Source organism: Cibotium barometz, chromosome 10 (genome assembly GCF_041138505.1).
Source record: "Cibotium barometz isolate CiBa-2024 chromosome 10, ASM4113850v1, whole genome shotgun sequence".
NCBI lineage: Eukaryota > Viridiplantae > Streptophyta > Polypodiopsida > Cyatheales > Cibotiaceae > Cibotium > Cibotium barometz.
The window spans coordinates 24715576-24726690 of record NC_141055.1 but is presented as its reverse complement, the minus strand read 5'-3'; the positions used below and the strand labels follow the sequence as shown (position 1 = coordinate 24726690).

General features: G+C 38.5%; 1 pseudogene; it reads left to right on the top strand.

Annotated features, from left to right (window-relative positions):
* Positions 1–2908: 2908 nt before the first annotated feature.
* Positions 2909–5222, top strand: LOC147634694 (uncharacterized; annotated as a pseudogene).
* Positions 5223–11115: the final 5893 nt, after the last annotated feature.

Sequence of the window (11115 nt, the reverse complement as noted above, 5' to 3'; positions counted from 1 at the left end):
GTGCCCAATCCAGCAAGTGCTTATAAGCCTCATCCCTTAGTAACAGCCTTCCTTTGGATACTAATTTTTCAAAACCGTCCCTCTATTTTGACAGGTACTCTACATGTTGGTCCAAAATTGACTCTACTGGGGCAAAGGCTTGTTAAACATCTCAGCAATAATGTGAAAGTCATCAGTAGCTCCAACGTTACAAACAAAATCGAAAAGTTTCTCATCAACTAAGGCAAGATCATTGCTCTCAACAATTTCCTTCTTCTTGTCCTTCATGTCACTGCTAAGAACTTGTTGCTGCTGCTTCTTCTTCTTCTTCTTCTTCTATGTCTCTGTGTTAGCAGTTGGCCCTTTTGCCTCCTTAGCCTCCATTGAGAAATTAAAATCCCTCTTAATAGAGAGCCTCTGGCGAGCAGGTCATTTAGAAAGGGACACCAAACTCTAAACACCTACTTTCTCTTCTTCATCTGCCCCCATATCCTGGTCTTCTGAATGGGGTTCCTCATCATTATGATGCTTTACAAAGTAATGGGGGGAATTGGATTCTCTCGGATTCACAATTGGAAATCCTTGATTCTCTTTCTTTCCTCTCATAAGCTATGGCTCCTCTATCCATGCCATAACCTCCTCACAGGGTCAACAGTGGGAGTGAAGTCAATAGACCTTTTCTTTGTGGTCCTCAATAGCTTTGGAGACTTCATCTGCATGTCGCTCCTCCCCGCAACACTAAATTTAGGATCCAGTATCGTGGCTCCCCGCTTAAGTCTTCTCTCTTCTAATTAGTAAAACATTGGCAGGAATTAGAACCGAAGCAACCCCACTATCTATATTTGTGCAATTTGGCACGATAAAGCACCACTATTCCTCCTGCGCAAGCGCCATATCACGCCAAGCTACAGAACCCACTCACTCTCTCTCACTCACTCACTCTCTCCCTCCCTCCCTCCCTCCATCCCTCCCTCCCTCCCTCTCTCTCTCTCTCTCTCTCTCTCTCTCTCTCTCTCTCTCTCTCTCTGTTTGTGGGTGTACTATATGTGTGTGTCTATGTTGTGTGTCTATGTTGTATATGCTTCTCTGTGTGTGTGTGTGTGTGTGTGTGTGTGTGTGTGTGTGTGTGTGTGTGTGTGTGTGTGTGTGTGTTAAAGATTGTGTCTATTTGTGCCTAGATGTCTATGTGTCTATATTAAAACATTGGTAGGAATTAGAACGTGAGCAACCCCTCTATCTATATTTGTGCGATTTGGCGCGATAACACACTATTATTCCTCTTGCAAGCGCCATATCACACCAAACTGCGCAAACCACTCTCTCTCTCTCTCTCTCTCTCTCTCTCTCTCTCTCTCTCTCTCTCTCTCTCTCTCTCTCTCTCTCTCTCTCTCTCTCTCTCTCTCTCTTTGTGGGTGTATTGTATGTGTGTGTTTGTGTTGTATATGCTTCTGTGTGTGTGTGTGTGTGTGTGTGTGTGTGTTAAAGATTGTGTCTATTTGTGCCTGCATGTCTATGTGTCTGACTCTGTGTGTGTGTGTAAAAATTTATGTCTGTCTGTGCATGCATGTCTATGTGTCTGTGTATCTAAGTGTGTGTGTGTGTGACAGAGAGAGAGAGAGAGAGAGAGAGAGAGAGAGAGAGAGAGTAAGCGAACTTACTTGTTACCATTACTGCATGCTTACGTGGGAGTGGATTCTTGGACAGAGTGGATGCTCTCTCTCTCTCTCTCTCTCTCTCTCTCTCTCTCTCTCTCTCTCTCTCTCTCTCTCTCTCTCTCTTTCTCTCTCTCTCTCAAAAACAAGAACCGTTAATATTAGCATGAGGTTTAAATAACTTTATACGTTTCCACGTGTGATAGTAATAACTAACACGTGTGATGTTGACCATTGACACATGTGGTTTGTGAATATTAAAAACGTCATATTTTTTATTCTATTTGTAACGGTACACCTGAGAGAGAGAGAGAGAGAGAGAGAGAGAGAGAGAGAGAGAGAGAGACTCACATTTGTCCAGCAACACAAGAAGGCACTGACAGTGATTCATCGAACATGACAAGGCACCAACGACTTTGGTATATCTTTCTTTTTACGTACACACACACACACTCATGCACGCACACACAGAGACAACACACACACACACACACACACACACACACACACACACACACACACAAGGAGAAACATATACAACACAGACATAAACATATAGTACGGCCACACACACACACACACACACACACACAGAGTGAGAGAGAGTTGTTTTTACGATTTGGTGCGATATTTCTCTTGCAAGTCTAATGGAAGTTCGCTATCACGCCAAACCACACTAATTATGATAGAGGCCTTGCTAGTGCGGTCTAACACGTACACACACACACACAGAATATACACACACACACACACACACACACATAGAGAGAGAGAGAGAGGGAGAGTGTGTGTTACATCTCTTTCTTTTCCAGACTTATTCATAGCTCATGTGGCGAGGACAAAAGCTACTGCAAGGCGACAGGGTAAGGGGCCTGGATTGGCAGCAAAGGCTTCCTCTCAGAAGAAGCAAAGAAAATGAAAGCCTATCCATATTCTGAAGCAGGACAGAACAAGAATATTTTCACAGAACTTCTACATTCTCAGTGAAATCAGGAAAGCTTAGAATTGTGTAGAGTTATGTGTTCCAAAGCTCCCTTTCGAGAGGCTGTGTAGGTCCATTTGTGAGAATTGGAACCTAACTCTAAGATGGAAGAGGCCTTGCTCTGTCTACAGGAGGCTGCTGAAGATTTTCTCTTAGAGTACTTCACAATGACCTATGTGTTGTGTGTGCCCACATGCATAGGATGACAATAATCCCCAAGGACAATGAGACACTGAAGAGGCTTAGATGGAGATATGAAAAGCTTCTACACCCTATAGAGCTTATAGATCCAAACATGAGGGATATGCTGATGATTCTACCAGCAAGAGCTCCAAGGGATTTAAAAAAATTTGTAGAGATTACACATGATGTTAACACAAGAGCAAGGGCAGAACAGGAGGCCAGATGGGAGGAAGAGAACAAGATTAGAAAAGAAAAGGATCAACAAGTGAATAGGACCCCAGCAAATCTCCAAGAACAATATATCAAAGAAACACAAGAGTTGGAATTAGCCAACCTGAAGATGCTAAGAAACTTGAAGAGGGGTATGTTTGTCTTTGTGACAATGGAAGATGGTGAGAGACAACTTGCCCTTGACCTGGTGGATGTCAGGACTCTAATGGATAGGACAGCATAGATCTCAGACACTATCCTATATGTGTGCCTAAAGTAAGTATGCAAATTGCCTTTACTGATGATATAGTCCTTCCCTCTTTAGTTTTTTTTCTTTTTCCTCAACAAGTTACCCTTGTTTTTTGCAGTTTAATAAAGTGCCAGCTTCCTCGAGAGAGCCATTGTGAGTTGTTTATTCTGAACTCATAGCTGGCACCATTGCTAAGAAAAAGGAGCACTTCCCAACAAGAGATACAAAAGTGGTTCACTTATTTAAACATGCTCGAGGTTATAGTAGTAATTCTTCCATATGAATCAAGGTATGTTACTTCTCTATCTTATTAGTCATATGCATCTAATAGATAGGGGATGCCTTAGTTTTAGAGATTTCTACTTTTGCAGGAACCATTGGAGCCTTGCTTGTATAGAATTGGATAAGAGAATCATGTGGACCCTTGATTTAATGAAGATCACATCCTGAGTTAGGACTGTAAGTAAACATTTAAAGCACCTTTCTCTAGTATCTGTGGCTACTTGAAGTTGTCAATGTATCTTATTTTAAAATCTTATTTATTATGCAAGTGTATAAAAAGGCTTCTTCATGTTCTTGTTGGTTCCCTATATGGAGACTATGAATTGTACAAGTCAGAGATCGAGCAGGTTCAAGTGCCCAAGCAAGGAGACTCACACCCCTATGGTTGGAGAGTGATGATCCATGTAGAATATATTCTCCAGAGTCTCTTCTCCATGAATCCCTTCATGTCCAAGGTAAGTGGAAGAATCATTGGGTGGACATTGATTTAGCTAGATTTGCGGGTTCACATTGTGAATTTTTTTTATTCAGACTGCCTTACAGAACTATGATAGCAACTATGTAGAGCGGTATAGAGTGACCATGGTACGATTAATACTAAAGAATGCCAAGGCGATGACTGAGGACAACCAGCCAAAGTTCCCTGATGCTGCAGACGTCGAGATGCTTCTTTAGGTTGAAGGGGGGGAGCCAAAGCCTTCTGAGCACATAGAGGCAAATGCTGAAGGAAAGACAGAGCCAAAGCCTGAAGATGAGACAGAGCCAAGGCCCACCAATGATGACGAGGTGAACAATGAAGAACCCAAGGCTAATGAGGCAGAGCAAGTTGAAGAGGCAGAGCCAAAGCCTAAAGAGAAGTCAGAGGTGAAGTAGACTGCAGAGACCGAGCCAAGGAGGCAAACAATGAAGAACCTAAGGCTGATGAGGATCCCAAGGGTAGTGAGGATCCCAAGCTCGATGAAGATCCCAAGACTAATGTACCTGATGTAATGTAACCAACTCAATTTTAAGAATTATTTCTATTAGGTGCTTTTTGTCCCTTAGCAATGATTATAAGTTCAATCATATTCAAACTGATTAGAAGTATGAATCATGCTAATAATGGTTCCAGACATTGAGGAGGCTTATCATCTTGGATGTTAATGGATTGCTACTCAAAAGACAGCCCCAAGAGATTAGGACCAAGTGTTTCAGGGAATTACAAATTCGAGGGCATGCATGTCATGCTAAGGCCCAAACTGTATCAATTCATCAACTTGGTAACTAAGCACTTTAGATTGGCCATCTGGTTCTCAATGATGATACATAATTTGAGGCCTCTTGTCACGCTAGTTTTGAGAGAATCTAAGATTGAGGAGACAAAATTATATTTTGTATATGACCAAAGGCACTGTTATCTTGACCCAGGTGTTTGTCATCCTCTCGACAAACCTGGCGTACTATTGCATATGAAGTGCTATGAGGATATCCAACATCCCTATGATCCCATAAATACATTATAAATTGATGATACCCCTGAGAAGGCAATGTATAATCCCATTGAAACATGGATATCACCCATTCCTTTCGAAGGTAATGTAGATGATGTTTATCTGGAAGAACAAAATTGATTCCATATTTAGATGGATTGTATGAATCAAAAGACTCTATACAAGATTATGTAATGAGAAACCCATTTTTATAATGTAATGTCTTCAACTTTCCTATTCTCACTGAAGTAATGTGTCCAGGAAAATAGTATACATTGTCTTGTTTTTTGAAAATAAAAGTCAAACAAAAGGCTCTTGATTAATTATGTTAAAAGAGTACATTCAAATGGGTAATGTCAAGTAGGAGTGTCATTAACAAGATAGACTTGATTAATTATGTCAAAAGAGTACATTAAAATGGATAGCGTCAACAAGTAGGAATGGTCTTAACTGTGTTACCCACCAATTCTTTACATTGTATTAGTCACTACCTTCTAAGAAGGACCTTTCTTCCATTTTGAATGAAAGTAAAGTGTGCCGGCATGTCTTGCAAGGATCCTTCGACAATATCCTTCCTTAGCTGTTGTAGATTGCACTTCTCCCATATAGAAACAATTGTCACCAGTGTTGAAGCTTCATCAACAATCAATTCAATGTCTATGACTTGTCATCCATTGCACTTGTGGCTTCCTGGTCCATTGGAACCAACTCTCCATTGATGTAACGGGACCTACTATACCAAAAGGACAAGATAAAAGTTTCAGTTGCAATCATGTACTTTGCAACTATTGTCTCCAGTGCAATGTTACAATGGATATCATCAAAAACTTTACTCGGCCATCCCTCATCAAGAAGTCTTGCTAAGAGGAATGTATCTAAATCTTTGCAGACGAGCATGGTTCTTGCTATCTTTACCTGAAATAAGCTAAAAAGCTCCACAAACAGAGTAATCGGTAGGTAAACCATAATTTTCACTACACGAGTTGGAATGCTCCCTCGTAGAGAGCGTTGCACATCCTTGAAGAGGTGACTCCATTACTGAGGGGCTGGGATAGGCCAATCCATGTAGCTCCACTCAGCTTGCAAAGGTAGCTCTTCCAAGCGGCGACAATTGTGTTTCTTGTTTAGCATACGATAGAAATGATCATAGAAAAAGATACCTACATCTACAAGGATTTTGTTGCTCCTTCCCTCATACTGTAGCCAACCAATGTGTTCATGAACCACATTCATAATTCCAATGATGCACTGAACTGGCTCCCACTCCTCTAGGATGAGGGATATACATCTACAACCATAGACGTGGACAGTTTACGCAGTTCATGAGACCATTATGAGAAAATGGAAGATTGACAAGCGATAGACTAACTTACAGTTTGGTCTATGTGAGGGCAAATATATGTCATCTTGACTCTCAAGCACAAGCTCATTATGCATATATATATGCTGCACTAGGACTTCCTTAATGGTGGTTGTCCTTCCAGCCTCTATCTTGAAGTCTTTCACTCTTCCTTTCCATGACGCCCTGAAGATATTCTTGTTGCTTATCTTTCTTCTCTTCCTTGACTGCATAAGGACCCAGGTGCCCTTGTTGATTAGCACTTCAGTCCATTGATTTTGCGCATTGAGAGAGTTGGATACAAGTATAGCAAACACTAATGATCTTGGTCTCCTTGCCCTAGGAATTGAATCATATATGATGGCATTAGTGGGGAAAAATCGAGATGATATAAAACGAGATTTGCTACCCATCATTTCAAGAGGAAATGGAGTGTAGAAGGCTGAAGCTTCAGAAAATGGAGTGCAGCAGAAGGTAGAGGAAATGAAAAGAGCGCAAGAAATTGTTTAAGTCGAAGAGGAAGTTTGAGAAGGACGGAATTTTTCCTCCTCTGCAAAGATACATGTATTTAATATATGGATAGAAATAGAAGTTTCCCTTCCTACAAAAGTGTAGGTGTGTTTAATGCATTTGGGTGTGAAAAGTTATTATACCAAGTGTAAGTAGAATATCTTTTGAGGTAGAAAAGAAGAGTTTTTAGATTTAAGAAAAAGAAATAACCTATTTTTTAACGTAATGTTGCCTTCTTCCTGATTAGATGCGCTCCTTTTTCTCTCTCTACCAAAAGGCCCTATGAATGACCTCCAAAATGTCCTAATGGCTATTGAGGTAGTGTGTATAATAGAGAAAAACTTTCCTAGAACAATACTCACTATCCAATTTTATCTTGTGGCACATTTAGTTGATGAAGTGTCACTTTATGGTGTTATTCATATTAAATGGATGTTTTTCCTTAAAAGGTTCATGAAAATCTTAAAGGACTTTGTGAGACGAAGAGCAAAGCCAGAAGTAAGCATGGCAGAGGGATGGTTGATGCAAGAGTCTTTTGTGTGTACCTCAGAACATCTCTCTCAAATAGATCCTCCCATGCCATGATTATGGAGTAATAAGGAGGATGAACAACTAATCACTAATGCACCACAAGAAAAAGGAAGGCAATGAAGAATGGATGCAGCATTACACCAAAAGGTGAATACATTCTACATTCTAAATAGTCCTATCATGGAGAAATGGATTGCGAGATACAAGGATGCAATCAATAGATGAAAGGATTAGAGAAAACCTTTTAGAAGAGTAAATAGATGCTTGCCATCTCCACCTAGCTTAGAATCTCTCTCAAGTGTGATCAATATAGAATGGCTTCATAAGGCAATATCAGAGGGACCAAAAAATGGAGAGATAGTCATAAGAGAAGAGCAAGAGTATGCACGAGGATGTGATCCTCAAGTAAGCATATCCTTGATCTCTTTCTCATGCTTTGATTATTATATACCTTGTTTAACACTAGTTCTGTAATTGGACACTAAAGTGTCCTGAGGACACTAAAGTGTCCTGAAAAGTTAGCATTTTTCTTGAATTTTTGTGGGCAATCTATTAAGAGTTTTGAAATGCTTAACATCCACAGATGTTCCTCAAGATCCAAAAAATCCTTGAGATTTTTAAAATTGCACTTTTCTTAGCTTTTGCAAGGCAATATTTTAATTTTCTTAGACACATGCTGATAAAACGCATGATTTTTGCTGTTTTCAAAATAGTAGTAATTTGGACATAACTTTTAGAAGGGACATAGTTTGATCATGAAACTTAGCTTGATGGAAAGCCCATGATGTAAACTAAAGCTTAGAATCATCAAACGACAATTATTGGATAAATTTTTGACTCGCTAATATTGAAATGACGTTTTTTATGCAGGTGGAGCATGAATTTTTCTCCTTCCATATGCAAGCTAATAATGTAAAACTTGAGGTTCACCCATGTTATATAGGGTAAATACTACTTTGTTTTGAATTTTCCAAAACTTTATAGCCACTTTTTGGGCCTCTTCTCATACATGGCCTTTTGCGCAACCTGTTTTTAATACATAAAATGTCTAATTATGAGCCTAATTTTGATTTTCATCAAAGGGGAAAGCTGTGTAAGTGCATTATTTGTTGTAACTATAGGTGTAGACTACTTGTGCAAGCATAGTTATGATTAGTTTTTGATAAAAGATGATCAAATTTTGTATTTTTATTTTTTACAGTTTTTTTAGAACTAGGCGATAAGAACCTACTTAAGTGGAGGCTAAGTTAGTGTCATACACATCAAATTATGGCTTATTTATCTCATCTCAAGCATGAAAACCAATAATCAACATTCTCATTGATAGGGCTACATTATTTTTTAGTGGCGTGATTGAGTTTTGATAATACGCGTTACTTTTGCTGATTTTATGTAACTTTTTTGGAAAAAATTCTAGGAAAGGAAAATGATTTTTTTGGTGAACTTCTACCTCCTTGGACTGATGTATGCTATCAAAATATCTTGTAAAAAATGCTATTGATATCATTGGATTTTTTTTTGAGAGAATGATGCTTGCATATTTGAAAAAATCCTAAAAAATGTTCATTTTCAAGACATATGCTACTTTGTTGCTTATGTACTTCCAAATAAAAAGGCATTTTATATGTTTAGCATTTTTTACATAAGCGTAGGGTTATGTTCTACATGCCCAATGAAGCATTTTGGTTTTCAAAGCCTACATTAGGAGTTTGATTTTTTTTCACAACCCCCAAAAAGGACACTCAAGTGTCCTGTTTTGGTACCAAACTAGTGTTAATGCACTATACTGAATACCATGCTTTTGTTTAATGTTAATACAAATTATATAATGTAATATGGTTAGGGAAAAGACACTTTCACACATAACATTTGGATTCTAAAAAAACACATTTGATTCTAGTGTCATGATAACTTTTGAGCAAGAAAGTCGAGCTAGTAGATATGATATCAATGTTTCAAAGAACAATCTAAGTATTGTGAAACTATTCAAGATATTCTTGAGATTGGGTTTAGAGCATTCAATCTATTCATCTTTGATGTCAAATAGTTCAAGGTGATATATAGAGATACTCAAACAACCTTGAAGAAACATCCAAATATGTTTTTTCAAATTTGGAATGATAAAAAAGATACTTTCATACTACATGAACACTGTCAACAAGTTAGTATCCAAACTAATCACTAGTAAATTATAATGTAGTATAATGAATGTGTAGATTGCAAGTATGATTAATGACAACCCCTTTCCTCCTTTATGATTTTAGATTGTGTTTCACGCAGATCGTATTAATCCAAAGTTGTGGTATTTTATACAAGTTTTTTCTTGTTCAAAAATTGTTAAGGCTGAATCTCTAGATGGGATACAATTGCTACCTCAAATCGACTCATTGAAAGAAGACGACGATCGAAATAAACAAAAAAATCTAGAAGATGCCGACTATGAGCACGAGAAATATCATTCTAAAAAAGATAATGAGTCACAACCTATTGATCATGACAATGCTTTATTGAATGATGATAGTGATATTAACATTGAATCCGATCTTTTTATTGAGCTTTCATTAGATATAGAGATTGATGAAGCAACACAAATAGATCTATTATAAGATAGAACGAATTCATGGTCTTGAAATTGTTTATGTAATTATTTCATTGCTCATTCAAAAAGTTCTTTCAAACTATCTTAGTTATTTTTTAACATAGCTTTAAAGATTCACACCAGATGTTTTTTTCAAACCACCATTTTTTCTCTATAGCTGTCCAACAGTGTTATTTTGCTGCCTAGCAACGATTTTTAGCTACTGAGCAACGAAATAATACTACCCAATGTTATTATATATAAAAAATGCCGCTTTGCAACGTTAAAAAACCTCAACACCCATGCTATAGGAATGCTGCTAGAAAACGTTGTTGTGCTTCCTACATATTGTAGTAACACTAATAGGCCAAAATTTACCAATAGTGACACACCTCATACCTAAGGCATGATGTTCCAAGCAACACACCCTTCTATCTTCATGTGTTTATAGAGTACCAAACTCCTCACTTACAAAGCTTAAGGGGTTCTTCATATTGCCCCAACTCATTGCTCTCCTCCTAGTCTAATGACTAATACATCTCTTGTAGAGCATGATTTTGGATATCCTGTTAGTGCACTTGTAGAAGAGCGTACCATGAATACCTCCCCCTTCCTCCCACATTCATGCACTAACATACAAGTTCTCATGATGAGAAGGCTTAGTGAAGTGGAGCCTTTAGGTAGAATATTCACAAAATCTATGTTTAATCGCATGCCTCGTCTAATCCACCACACCATACTACCATGTCTGATCGGCCACATCAAATTATCATGAAAGTATATCACAATCCACCACATAACAGACAATTGAAATAGCATATAACATCCTCCACATCATACTATCATGACAACCTGCGACATCCTCCACATCACACGATCATGAAAACACCCTGCCTACCGTATGGCACCATGGAAGTAGCCACATCATGAAAACACCTTGCCTACCGTATGGCACCATGGAAGTAGCCACATCATGTAGCAGAAGGCAAAACCCAGCCTGTTGTATGGCCCCATGGAAGTTAGCCACATCACATGTAGCAAAAGGCAAAACAGCATGCAAGTCAACCTCACAACATAAAAACAATGAAGATAGCATCACACAAGCTAAACGAAAATCACATGCCCCCATCATGACTGTTTCTAACAATGA